The sequence below is a fragment of the Arvicola amphibius genome, chromosome 12 (assembly GCF_903992535.2).
Source record: "Arvicola amphibius chromosome 12, mArvAmp1.2, whole genome shotgun sequence".
In the NCBI taxonomy this organism is placed as follows: domain Eukaryota; kingdom Metazoa; phylum Chordata; class Mammalia; order Rodentia; family Cricetidae; genus Arvicola; species Arvicola amphibius.
In genome coordinates this window covers 618206-632959 of record NC_052058.2, presented here as the reverse complement: position 1 = coordinate 632959, position 14754 = coordinate 618206, and the positions used below count along the sequence as shown (strand labels likewise).

General features: G+C 45.0%; 1 protein-coding gene across 1 annotated transcript in view; it reads left to right on the top strand.

The window, feature by feature from the left end:
• The window catches only part of Plxna2 (plexin A2), a 203048-nt gene that overhangs the window by 30754 nt on the left and 157540 nt on the right, over window positions 1–14754 (top strand). The window lies entirely within an intron of this gene.

Sequence of the window (14754 nt, the reverse complement as noted above, 5' to 3'; positions counted from 1 at the left end):
GGTGTGGATAGGGAGCACAGTCTGGTTCATTATGTGGGATTAAAACAGCTACATTCTTTCCGGTGCCAGCTAATCCCCTTTTCCCAAGCTTCCTCTCCTGCCACCCCTCACTTCTTCTAGCACCTGTGGATCAAGGCACAGACAAGACTTTGCCGCACCTTGTCCTTCCTCCTAATCCATTTAGAGCCCTGGGAGGTTGTTGTTGAGGAATGTGGAAAAGGGAACCGGAAGGGAGTCTGAGGAAGAATTTCCAGATTCTTCTTGTTCTGAGTTGTTGTAGAGGAGGTGGCAGGAGTTATGAGAAGATAGAGAAATTTGCAGATTTCTCTGGTCATTGTAATTCCAAATCCCTTTGACCATTTCTTGGCTCTTGGGAAATGTTTCTGCTTGTTTTTGTCTTGCACTATCACTCTGCCCCACAGCTATGGGCCTGACTTGGCTTCTGCATGTGGAAGAGAGGATGATTGTGGTCATATCATTTGCTTGCCTAAAGCTGGGGAAGGCAGGAGTCATTCCCTATAAGAAAATTGTTCCCCGAGAGAGGTGTTATTCCTTGAAGTTGGGAAGTGGTGTATTCTGCTGGTAACATCGTGGCTTAGATGCCTGAGGCTGTCTACCTCCTTGCTCAGCAAGGCTCACCTCATCAGATTGGGCACATTTGCCTGACACATGGGATTTGGGCAAGGGGGAGATTTGGAAAACCACCTAAACAATCCTCAGCAGGCTGTGTGTGCCATTCTTACACATCTCCCCATGAGGCTTCTATTACTAATCTGCCTGTCAAGGGAAGTACCTTTCTCTAAAATTGTACAGAGGTTATCTAAGGTGCAGCAAGAGCAGCATCTGGGCTGATATCTGGCACTTTATCCATATTTCTTTCATCTCCAGTTGCTGGTCCAGACTCTGTCTCCTTTACTATCTTGGAAGTTCTATTAAAGGTTGATCTATTCATACTAATTCTCTTTAAGCCCATCACCAAAGCTTTACGTATAAGGTAAGCCTAACAAAGTAGAACCATCCTTGTAAGATAGGACTGTCTTCTGAAAAGCCTTGAGATCACCTAGCTACTGCCCTCATTATTCCACAGGGAAAATGAAACTTAGGGAAGTAGAGTGACTGATCCAGACAGAAATATAAGGCTAGTTGTTTCTTGCCTTGACCCCCAAACCTGGCACTCTTTTTACTTTGAGAAGTAGTAGTGGAACTGGGGGGTGGAGGCTGAGACTGATTTTCAGGTTCGGACTTGCTAGAGTTCAATCAAGGGCTAGTGTCTCTGCTTACTCTGGCCTTAGACCTAAATTAAGAAATCAGTATTACTAGAGGAGAATGGCTCAGCCAGGCTTCAGAGGAACACCTGTATCTGCTGACCCCTTACATCTTACACAGCACACATCTGGAATTACTTGCATCTTTCCCCCCACCCCCTCTCTCTCTCACACACACACACACACACACCAGCTGGGTCTTATAGAGGCCCTAGTAGACCAGTCACTGTGAAGGTAGCAGGTTCAAGGGCTGCCCACTTCCTGTCCCAGCTTGCAAGTTGTCTGTCTTCTTACTGTGAGGTGCTGTTCCTTTGGCTATGAACTCATGATACCCCTCTATTTTTCTTCTGAGCAGCTCACCCTTCCCTTCCACCCACACTCCTTTTAGGTACTGATATCCATACCTGGCTCCTAGTGGCCTCCTACTTACCAAGCCACTCATCCCACCCTCTCCAGAGAAGAATTTATGGAATGTCCCCAGGAAATTCTAGCATGGACCAGGCCCTGTAGCTCTTTCAACACAGGAAGGAAAATAAAGAAAAAATAGCTAGGAGTCAGGCAAGGCGAGGGAATCTGGGTGCGTCAGAGCTACTCACTTCTTCCCTGCCTGGCCAGGCGTCTCTCTGACGGTCCAGCCCTCATCTACAGAGGCTGGTAGGAACAGGATGTCCCTGAGTGGGGAAGTGAACTCACCAAAAGTGGCATAACCACAGTGTGATCTTGGGTGTTCATACACATAGAGAACCCAAAGACCAGGCCCCTTGTCTTCTGAGGCACCAACCGGCAAAAAGAATGGGAGAATAGGATGGAGACCTCAAAGCCAAGATGCAGTACATGTAGGACTGAGAGTTGTGCTTTATAGGATGTGGAAAGGTAGGCAAAGCCTCCCCACAGGGTACAACAGCTCAATCAAGGGATGTGGGGTCAGTCTGCAACGTCTCCTAAAGGAGGAAGAGTACCGGGTTACACTTTTAAAAGGTGAATTAGAGCCTAGTATGGCTCTGAGCCAAAGAGGAATGCAAGAAAAGAACTCAGGATTAGAGCCCAGTCAATTGTGTAGTAGTACATGCTTCAGCAAAATCAATTAGTCATCACCATAGAAGCCGAGGAACAGCTTCCAGATCATGAACAGCATTGACTCCACTTTATGAGAGAGATAGTATCATAATAGAGCGTTAAGAAATCAAGTATGAAATAAACAAGGGCAGCAAGGATGTGGGAATCATGATATGTTAAACAGAGTAATACAAGGCTGAAACCCCAAGAAAGAGAGCAAATCAAGTAGATAAAGACACTTCTCAGGTAATGCAATGTACCGAACATTTATGTTCTAGATGCTGTGTTAAGTCCCTTGCATCTACTAACTCATTAACTCTGATACGGCACTCTGAGGTGAACGTTCTTATCAACTTCGCTTTGCAGATGGGACACAAAGGCAAAGTAAGGTAAAGAAATTTGTCCAGTTCATGGCTGAGCCCAGACTTGATTCTCACTTGTTGGCTTGCTTAGCCATCAACCTGTAGATGAGTTAGTCATTGTGGCCCCAGAGGTCGCTATGGAGGAGTTGCTGCTGCAGAACCAGCTTTTGCCATATAACACAGGGAAGGACTTTTTTTTTTTTTATAACCAAACTGTCTTAATTTAGGGAATGAATACCAGTAGATGCATCCAGAAAGGGGTACTGTAGAATGACTAGCTCTAATCTAACCCTAATTTTAGCCCTGTGTCCAACTATAGAATCTCTCCCATAATACCACTGTTATGGGAGACTCTGACTCCTTCAGTGGAACATGTATCTATATGAATGGCCCCTATAGACTTATTCACTTGAATGCTTGATCCCTAGTTTGTAGACTGTTTAGGAAGGATTAGGAGGTGTATCAATGGGGGTGGGCTTTGAGGTTTTGAAAGCCCATGCCAGGATCAGCTCTTCTCTCTCTCTCTCTCTCTCTCTCTCTCTCTCTCTCTCTCTCTCTCTCTCTCCCTCCACATTATGGATAAGATGTAAGCTCTCAGGTATGGTTCCATGATCATGCCCACCTATTTGCTGCCCTGCCTCCTGACATGATGATGGAGTAACCCTTGAACACAGTAGGCAAACCACCAATTAGGTGCTTTCTTTTATAAGTTGCCTTGATCATGCTGCCTCCTCACAGCAATAGAACAGTAACTAAGGCGATGTGACAAAGAAAAAGAGGCCATAGGAGAGAATGGAAACAAAGACAAGAAGGTCAGGCACCTTAGATATGGACTTTACAGTTCAAGATGGTTGAGCCTGCTCTAAGCATGGCTGAATGTTTCTCAGGGTCAGAAAGAGGTGTTGGGTATGAGCAGGGCAGGACCTAGGTGGTGAGGGTACCTGGGGCAAGCCATGGGATGCCTGAGGCAAGACACAGGGGATGGATGTATGCTGTCCTAGAGTCTGAACACTGTCCCGTGTGATGGCATCCTCCTCTTAGAGCATAAGATTGGAACCCAGAGAAAAGAGACAATGCCCAAACAGTTCAAGAAGGGCGGCAGGAACTGGAAACTCATCTCAGATGTCTTTCTCATTACAGGGAAGAGTGGAGTATATAGTCGAAGCACAAGTTAATGGGGCACAGGACCAGTGGCCACGCTGAACCAGGGAAGACAGTGTGTGTGGGGGGGGGGGGACTAGCTCAAGTTTCAGGGTGATGCTGCTCGGGTTCCTTGCCACCATTCACAGTGACTGGAATTCTACCCACCTGCCCACTCTACTGTCTCATGTACCACCACATGCCCTTGCTAAGGTGACACTCTGCTTCAGCCTCTAGTATTTGGAAATGTAATGAGGAGTAAAATCTGCTGTTTCTCTGCCCCTGGCATCTTAGAAAACTTGCCTATTGCCTAATACTTGTGACATGTGTTCTACCCAGTCACCTCAGCCATTGAGGGCAATGCCTGCTGCATACCGAAGCATCTGACCCAACTCCCAGAGAAAATACCTCACATTAGGTACTCTGTAAGCTGACCTCAAATGTACTGGGTTATACTCTGCCAACTCCTATTTCAATAATTGGAGTAGAATTGAGTGCCAAGAGTGACTCTTATGGATGGGGCTATTGCAGAGGACAGTTTTCATGATGGGTGGGTAGAGTCATTGGCTGGCAGTGGATGAGGAGTCATGGAAACAGAAAAGCTCCTACTGGATTGCAGGAAGAGTATTTGGAAGAGAGAGTAGTGGTGCTCTGAGACATTAGCTGGAAAGGCAGGAGGGGACAGCACTTCCAGTGTTGTCTAGAGACCCTGGAATAGCACGCACAGCCATCTGCCTCACCTGGATCTAATGGAAGCTTTGCAGGTGCAGAGGCTCAGGCAACCACTGCTCCTCTAGCAGCCCTTTGCTTTTTAATACTTGGGACATTTTTGCAAATTCACCGAGACTGTTCAAGCTCTAGGGAGGATCCTGGCCATTTTAAAGTCACGTTTTGATAATTAGCTAATAGTAGCCACTGAAATTCCCAAGATTTTAAAAGGTAAACTGTTTCTGCGTTTTCCAAGGAATAGACCAAGGTAAGGTTTCTAGTCTCCAGCCTATCAGAAGCCCTGACATTCCTATCTTATCATCTTGTAATCTCAAAATTGATTGCTTAAGCAAAGCCAGACACAATGTGAACTTCTTGCATTAGCATCTTGGGCCTTGAAGAGCTGATCAAGATTCCTTCCCAGGGCCCAGGGTTAGTACACAGAGGATTGATAAAAGTAATATATCCAAATTTATACACCCTTCTTCCCACATGGTCATACTGACATTCAAACAGACTTCCTCCCTAACACCAGAGTTCCTAGCCTATTACTTGGCTCCCCTTGTGGTGTGGGGTTGAATGAAAATCTGGGAAACATGACTTTCTTCCTTGCCAATCCCAGCGAACAAGAACAATAGCCAGTGGTTCCTCAAAGTGGAAATGATTCACTTCTCTCTCTGCATGAATCCTTGATCCTGTAAACAACCAGGAATAGGAGCTGGGAAGGCAGTTCCAGAAGCCCTAGTGGTTATCCAGAGCCTAGAGACATCTAACGTGGTTCCCTGGCTTCCCCAGGCATCCCAACAATGCTGTGATCTGGAATGCTGGTGAGCCAGTGGATGCTCTCCACTGATGACCTCCCCAGAGCCTGCATCACAGAGGTGGGGTACTGGCTGGGGAGCTCATTGCCACATCAGTGAATGAGACTGGCTCCTTGCCTAGATTCCTGCCACCAAGCTCACTGTTTGTTTTGTTGTTTTATGGACCCCTTGGGTCCAGAGGACTGGTCTTCCCAAAGCTGGGAAAAGAGGCATTTGGTTGGCACAAAGAATAAGTCATTCTTACAGATACCCTCCCCGATATGTATATCCTGCTCAGCCATGACAGATGTAGACAGCGGGTTTCAGCTCTATCCAGAGTCCTAACAGGCCCCAGGTAAAGGGCTTCCAGTCTCCTAGAACCTTTCTGAAAACTCGAAGTTAAGAACTTATTTATTTTTTGTATCTTTTGTGCAGCTTGTACAGTTCAATCCTCGTGATTCCTATTTGAGGCATAAAGCAGAGTGTTCTACTGGCTGTTCATGGTACAAGAGTTAGTCCATGCAATTTGGGACTTATTATAGAAAGGTTAAAAACCAGGGAACTGTGCCTTGAGGCAGGAGATTGGCAGTAATGATTCAAGCTCATAGCATTCAGGTGATCCAAATATGTTCTGTAGAATTTGTAGCACCTATAGGCCAAGGTGCTAATGTGTAGAAGCCACATCCTCAGGAAAGTCCCCACCACATACATACATGTCCCTTAGGCAATTAGGTCTTGCCTACCTATGACAGGGACATGGACAAGTGTCTCAGTCAGAAGAGACTTTCCAAAGACCAGCAGCTGCTCCAGTCCCTTCCCTTTGTGGTAGGATTAATGTGCATAATAGAAATTCTGTCGTTTCGTGTGATCTGGTTCTGAATCCTACCTGGCAGCAATGTGATCTCTGCAGTGACCTCTCCTGTAAAGCGAAGGTAATTCTTACCCCTGCTCTGTGAAATGATGTCACTGGAATAGCATTTATTGAATGCTGTGGTTTGAATGAGAATACCCCCTGCCTGCTGCCCGTAGGCTCATATACTTGAATACTTGGTTCCTAGTTTGTGAAACCATTTGGGAAGAACTAGTAGAATTGGCCTTGTTGGAGGAGGTGTGTCACAGTTTTGAGGTTTTAAAAGTTCATACCAGGCCAAGTCTCTGTCTCTGTCTCAGAAAGAGACTTTATCTTTATCTCTGACTCTCTCTTTCTGTCTTTGGCTCTCTCTGTCTATCTCTTTATTTTCTCTCTCTGCCTTGTGATTGTGTTTAACATGTAAGCTCTCAGTTTACTGCTCCAGTACCATGCCTGCCTGCTTGTTTCCATGTTTCCTACCATGATGATCATGAACTCTAACCCTCTGGAACTGTAAGTCCCAATAGATTCTTTCATGTGTTGCCTTGGTCATGGTGCCCCATTACATCGATAGATGTGTCAGAAGCCAGGTAACATAGTAGTGACCAAAACTGTCAAAAGTATTCATCCTAATGAAGATTCCATATTACTGTAGGAAGACAGACAGAAGCCAGAGATGAGCATGATCCCTAGCTTGTGTAGATGGTAAGTGCTAATGGAAAAATAAAGTCAAGGAAATGATTCACATGAACAAGGAGGGCAGAACTTGGCACACTCACAAAGTGTGCCCTTTTTCTTTTGTTTTGTAAAATATGGTAGCAACAACACTTTGGATATTTGTCAAAAGGATTAAAAAGATAGAATACAAACATTTCTTAATAGTGATTGTTACAGAAGAGTCTTCTGTGACTGTGGGCACTTTCCCTCAAATTCTATTTCTTCCCTGCTTCCCTGGGGTAGTGACACTATCAGATCAGGCTTCCTTTTAGTGACATGTTTGCAAGGTCAGATAGAGGAAGACACCCCTGTCCCCTACCCCCAGTCCTGAGTCATGGGAAAAAATATTTGGAAGACTGGCCCAGCTGAGCCCATCTAATCTAATCCCACTGGACTTTGGCATCCAGCTACATTAGTCACCAGCGAGAGCAAACAATATGTGCTGGCCCTCCCTAGGGCGGAGCTGCAGGAAGTGAGGTTCTATGCCTGTTGCTTTGCAGAATTAGCCAAACCAGCGCTGTTCTGTCTCGATGCATGCACCCAAGCCAACCACAATATTGTGGTGCCACACAGCTCTGCCCCATAGGGAGCAGTTTCTTCAACTGGAACACCATTGTCTGTCTTGCCAGATTGCTGTAGGCGTCTGAAGTGAAGGATGTAGACTATCAGATACAGAGCCCTGTGTGCAGCTTAAAGGAGCTTAGTGAATGGCAGCTGTTGCCGCTGGCATCCTCACTGCTAGTGTGGCTTTAGTCACCCCTATAGTGTTACTGTTTTTCTTTCAGAGGTCTGAGTTCCCTTTGTTTCTAGCATCATTTTTAGATGCTCAAGAATTGGGGTTGTTCTGTGCTCTGTTGCGTGTGGTGATACTCCATACACTTCCAGTCACACAGCTAATCAAAGGAAGATGTGGACATTGATGACAGAATTACAAACATTTCAGGGTTGAGACGAGCCCCACATATATTTACGTAATTTGAATAATCTAAGATGATCAAATGAAAAATTCCTGGCTCCTGGAATAGCTAGCTTTCTCTTTCCTTCCTGTTAGCATATCTTCTGACCAGTGAGATGCAAGGCAGAGAGGATGACCCTGGAGTTCAGAACCTCCTAGTCTATCCCAATCCTGTCTCAGCCTTCAGAATGTTTATTAGGCTTCAAGGTAGAAAAGAAGTTGAGGAACTAATGCCAATGTGTCTCTCCTTCTGGATTCCATCTCAAAGCTACTACTACTAGCTGAGTATTGTCACTCTTTCTGGAAGGAGACATAGCCTCAGTGGGCTTTGTAACAAAACAGATTGTTCCCTGCTTGACTGTTCTGGGGTTTGTGAGCAGGCAACAGAGACAAGGGTGAGACTACAGAATTGTGAGGGTTCAGGGCCCTCAAGGAGAAGGCTGACATTATAAAGCTATATCAGGAACATTATTATAACTGTACGTAGATCTTACAGCTAAAGAGGATTCTAAAACCAGGTCCAATCTAGAGATCTTGGAGAGTGATATATAAATCAGGTCTTGAAGATTTGAGTGGTTTACTCAAATTCACACAAGCTCTTAGTAACAAAGGAATTCTGGAGTTCGGGCTTGGGTATCTCATCTTTGGGCCCTTTTCTAAGTGAAAGAATCACTTCCCTTATATTTAACATTAGATTGACTGCTGCTTCTCCCTAGAAAGCAAATATTTTTTTCTGAGCAGAACCCAGCTTTGGTTTGGGATTTATTCTCTCAGAGCAGGATCCACTTAGTCTTTGCCAGGCCTGACCATGTAGCCTACCCTAGAATGAGCTGCTGGGCTGACCCTTTATTCCAGGTGTCTGGAATTCTTACCAAAGCCTGTCTAGCAGGAAGGCTACTCAATCAACAAATGTTTGCCCAAGAGCTGAGAGGTTCTGACAAGTTACCACAGTGGGACTCTCCATTCATACATGTAGACCAGCAACTCTGTCTGTCTGCTATAAACTAGGCCCTTCCTGTACACTAAGCCCTGAGCTGAGTGTCTTTCCAGCTATGCTTCAGCAACTCCTATCAGGTACATATGAACAAATGGAGTGAGGTCCAACAGAGTTAATGACAGAGTTTCTTTTCTACAGAGTAGGAGCTTGGGTTTGTATCCAGATCTCCATTAATCCAAATGTGGGCTTTTAACCGCTGGATTTTACACTTTATTGATCTACTCTAAGGAGCTGTTATTCCAGCTGTAGTTCTGTTGTGTGACAAGAGTTTTTCCCTTTTCCCGGGGAGACACTCCATGCATTTCTCCCCTCAGAAATGGATCCCACGACAGACCAAAGTATAGATACCACCAAAGTCCAACCTGACAAACCAATGAATTTTCAGGGATTAGTTATAGGACTATGGGTGAGGAGTCATTTACGAGAACATAAGTAACTCAAAGCACTGCATTACCAAGGCCCACCCTAGCATGGACGACAGTACACACTGCACAGCCTGCAGGCAGCTCAACAGGTTGGAGAGTGTGCTTTCTAAGTTACTCTGCTCTAAACCTCTTCCAGGCAGCTTTGCTGGTGAATCTTATAAGTTTCAGGGACTTGCTAAAGCCATTTTGAGTTATTTACCTTTTTACTTAAGAAGCTTCCTTGCAGGATAGGATGTTTCAAGCTCAGAGGAAACTATTACCCAAGCCCCGCCCCCTTACTTTTCATGGAGTTGCAAGAAGTGGAGGGGGGTAGGCTAACACTTTGCATTCTGTAAAGCAAAGGTGCCCAGGGAACCAGGAACATGGCAGCTGTCAGCCCAGCACGCGCTGTCTAGTTCCACTCTCTTCAGGCCTCCTCCTTGGACTCACAGTGGGTGGGGTGGCAGCCTTTTGTGCCAGACACAATCGCTAGCTGACTCCCCTCTCTGAAGGGGACACAAAAGAGCGCTGCTGGGTAGAGCAAGGGGCCTGGCCTGTTACCCTTGCAACCCTCAGAGCCCCCGGATTCTTCTTCAAGACATTGTTTAGGATCCTTTATTTGCCACTCATACCCATTCAGAGATGGCTGGGCGGAGGTTTCATTGTGGGTGAAGAGGACACTGAGAAATGGAGTCATTTTGAGTTAGCAAATTGTAAGAGACATTAATGCAGTAGTTAACAGCTGACCGCTGCTGAGGGGATGGACCCGAATGTTCAGTCTCTGTTTATGGAACTTACACAATTCCATCAATATTGATGCCTGATGCCTTTTATTCTGACACTAATCATTGCTATGAATTAAATTTGTAGCCCTATAATTAGGATTGCTATTAATAGAGTCCTAAGCTGGTACCACTGTGTCCTGTGTCTTTCTCATGGTTGGAAATGGCATCCTTGGAACTATACAAATAGGGCACACCTGGGATTTGCCAGGAAGGATGTGAAAATTATACATTCTATATTTGTATTAGGCCTTTATTGAAATGCCGGTGAGCAAAGGTGAACCTGGAGGGGGAGCAACCACACAGTGCTCGGGTAGCAGCCAGGTGTCTTCTCTTGGAGTCTTAGGACTCTCCAGAGTAAACAGCGCTGTTCATGATCAAACTTCAGCTCCGAGGAGGGTCTTCTCCCGAGTCTAACCTGACATCACCCATAGGCTAGATGCTGCTGTGGTCATTTCCTTCTCAGACTTGAACGTGGCTGAGAAAAGAGGAATGTTTCTTTTCATCAGAGGTGTGCTTAGCTGGAAAATTATTACTATACCTTACTGATAGTTCCATCTGGCATCACTTCCAAGTGGATGGCTGGGACAGGCTCCTCCACTCACAGCTGGTAACACCAACACCCCCATCCAGGGAACTCCATGAACACAGAGAACTTATCTTTCATACATCAAACAGCCCATTGGGCACAGTGATGGGTTTGAGGAGGGTGCTTGAAGCCCTGTTCTAGGTAGATCTGCAACATGTTGAGTCACTGGAGAGACTGGGCTTTTTCTGAGAATTGCACAGTTCTACCCTAGAGACACTACAAGCCTCAGTTGCCCTCCGCCTAGGTACCCATGTAGCTGCCATGCACAGGATTATTTTTCTGGTAGCATCTGTGTGATGACCCTATATCACTTACAATATTTATGTGCCCCAGTGACATAAGGGCTGCGTTAGCCTTGCTCCTTTGACCTTCACACTGGAAATATTTTTTCTTCACAACCATCATTTATTGATTTTATTTCCTTTTGTATTTTTCAGTCACTATGAGAAGGCCATGGTTTATGTTCAAGTTCTTATTCTATTTGCTGAGAATGTGGCCTTGCCTAAGTTAGTTAACCTTTGGGAAACACAGAGTTGGGGATTTGCCTCCTTAGAGAGATTGTTAGATTTTCATAGGCTGTGAAGTTAAATGAACACCAAATCTGCTTAGCACAGGTCTTGGCCTCCTTTTTCTTTTCCTTTGCTTTCCATCCCTTTGGGAATGATGAGCAAAAGGGGCAATTTCCCAGATGAAAACTGCACACTGAAACCCTCAGTGCCTTCTTTCCACACACTAAAATGCTGAACTGAACAGGGGCTTCCTGTGCCAATACTGTTGTTTCTGCTGCTTTTCTTCTCAGTAGGGTCAGAGTCTTGGGTAAACTAAAGCCAATCCCAAGTTCAGAAGCATCCTTTTATTGATAAGAGTTGGCATCCTTGAAACTTTACTCATGGAATGAGATTTCTGTTGGGTCATTGTTAAAATTGGTATTGCCATGTTCCCACTAAACATGGACCATTAATCAGTGCCTTTACTACTGAAAGTTGGCTTGACGATAGACAAGTCTTCAAGGACTTGAGAACATGGGTAAAAGTATGTGAGCATCAGCAAAAATTGGACGTTACTTCTAGTGTCCCCTAGCCTACAGGATTTTAAGCACTTTCCCTCTCTGCCACTCATACCCCACATGTCTACCATTCTGTGTAAATACACACTTAAAAGCAAGTGTCTGCTAACACAGCAAAGGGTGAGCAGCCAGCGTTAGCACAGAACTTGGTCAGTCCTCAACATAAAGTCTCAGAACAGTGTGTGTAGTTGAAGCCTTAATACCTGCATTTTTATCATTTGCTACACAAGTGATTTTCCCTTTATACAGGATGTTGAGCAGAGGTAGAATTTCTGTCAGACAAATGTAGGAATAGCTGTTGGTTGGTCCCTTTAATGCTGGAAGTTGTGCTGGTGCAGGACAAGCCCACAGTTCCTATCGTATGTGTTCCAGCCTATGTCCCACATAGCTCTACTCACTTTGATTTTTTTTATCTTACCACTTGCAGGTTTTGGATATTACATCCAGACCCCCCAAATCTGATGTACTCTAAATGGTTGTATTAGGTACCCTAAAATCCCCCCTTTCCTCCAATCTTTCCAGTAATCTAATTGTGACTGCTGCAGAAGTCGTAAACTGTGGGAAGCTTCGGTCTTACGCAGATTGGTGTCATTGGTGTCCCAGAGGAATGACTACAGACAGAGAAATAGAGGAAAAACTTGCCCAGCCTCCCACAACCATCAAATCATAGAAATAAAAAGGCTGTCTCCTTGGTGCCTCCCTGATATTTATGTCTGAGCTCAGCAGACACCCCTGGGTTGCAGCCAGTCTGTTTCGGCATTAGTCCATTACACTTTTTATGATGCATGTTACCCACCTCCCCTGCCTCACCCGGAACATTTTATGACTGTCCTTTTCATTTCTAGAAAGAACTCTGCAGAATGGCAGATGCCTGAATTACCCCCACTCTTTGGGGAGCTATTCATGGCAGCCTGTCCCAGGCCATAAACAGCAGGAGATAAACCATAGCCATTGCCAGCCAAAGCCAAGTCCAGAAGGTTCAGAATGTGGTGAGGGAGTAGTTTGGTGATGTGTGGACCAGACAAACCTGGGGTCCATGCCTTTCACAAGAGATTTGGGGCCACTGCAACAGTGTTGAGTGATATCGCCCTCCAGGTCTTCTCAAAGGCGGGAGGAAACATCTTCCACTGTGTTCATCCTGGTGTCCTGAAGCCTCCTGTCCTGTAATTGTAATCAAGACTGGTGCAGCTTACAGTTAGGAAAGGAGAGCTTCCGTTGGAATTATCTACTCATTCAAGTATCTCTACAGACACGCTCTCTATACAGGCATGCCTCTCACCTCTTGCCCATGCTTCTACATGCTGGAGCAACTTCTTCCAAGTTTCTCTGCTCTTTCCCACCCACTCCCTTTGCAGCATCCACACCGACTCCTTCCTCCTTCCATCTTCTTCCATTACTCATTCCAGTACTCCTCTCTTCCTCATAGCCAAGACCAAATCTTACCAATCCATCACTACCTCTTCTGGACCATTAAAACTCACCTTGGACTCTGGTGTTGTGGCAGTGATATTTATTTATCTCAGCTCTGGAGTGGTACCCATAAGTAAGTCACTTGTGACGTTGTGAGAGATAGCACCTAGGGGCAGCTTTGTTCTATAAAAGATACCCCTAAAAGAAGAAAGCCAATTTCTGAATGAATAATGGGAGATTTTAGATTCTCCCAAAATACATAGAAAACACAAAAATGAGTGGGGAAGAGAAATGTAGGGGTGAGGGAGACCAGACCAAAGCCCTAGATAATTGGTAAATAGGATGAATCCTTTCCCATTGTCCCATCTTGGTGACAAAGCTTCAGAGGGAGTGGAGGGGATAGTGTTCTTTCTCTTCTTGTTTGGTTTTAAACTCCACATCAAATGAAATATGCGGAGGAAACTGATGTGCATTTAAAATGTGTGTACACATCAGACTGCTGAAGATAGTAGCTATTATACTTCGTGTATGTTTTCTAGTAAACTGCTAAATTATTTATTGGGCTCTGAGCTTTAATCTCATAAACCTGCCTGCAGGTCCTCAGTGTTGGCAGCCTGACCACTGCATAAAACCCTCAGCCAGCTGCTGCCTGGGACACTCTGGCTAGCTATTGTTCTCACTGGGCCTTCCCTCAGATAAGCTTATTAGCAATCTACAGACCCTAGGAAGGCCCTTCTAGTCTGCCCTCACTGCAACTTGGATATCGATTTGCATGTTGTAGCCAACCAGGTCCAAACCTTCACACGCAATCTTAGACCATGTCAAAAGGTTTCAGTTCTTCCTAAGTTGAGGGAAGGAAATCCCAGTTGTCAAAGCAAATGACTCCCAAGACCAAAACTATGTTTCATAAACTATAACGTGCCACTCCGTTTTTTAAAAAATATTTTTAAAACTTATTTATTTTATGTGCATCAATGTTTTGCTTGCATGCATGTCTGTGTGGGATGTTGGATCTCCAGGAACTGGAGTTACAGATAGTTGTGAGCTGCCATGTGGATGCTGGGAATTAAACCCAGGTCCTCTAGAAGAACAGCCAGTGCTCTTAACTGATGAACCATCTCTTCAGCCCCATCCTTTTTTAATCTTAAGATTTGCCATTTAAAAATAAAAAATGACTCTTCTTTCTCTCCCTGGCTCCCAGGCCTGAGAGCACTAAACTAGACATGAGTTTCCTAGTCATGGTCTAAGGGCTAAGATAATGGCAGTTCCCTTACCCTTTCAAGTTACGCAGAGATCTTTCAAGTCCTTGTTTTGAACTCAGCTTGCAGTATTAATAACCTTATGGAAAAAGAAGCAGTCCGGGGTAGTCAGGTGACACTACCAGTGTTGGCAGGTACCAGAACTCTCTTCACTACGGTCATCACCTAGATGTTTCAGCTCACAAGCATGGGACTAGTATGGAAACCAAGACAGATATTCTCTCATGTCTAGGTCCCCTGGGCAGCACAAAACTAAGATCAACACCATGGCTCTTGAAAAAGAAATTTGACAGGGATGATGGTTATGCTTTTATGCCTGAGCTTCCATTTTTTTTCAAGGGAAGAGGCAAGGCCAGTACTGTCAGGGTCACATCACTAACTGTACTGAGTAGCC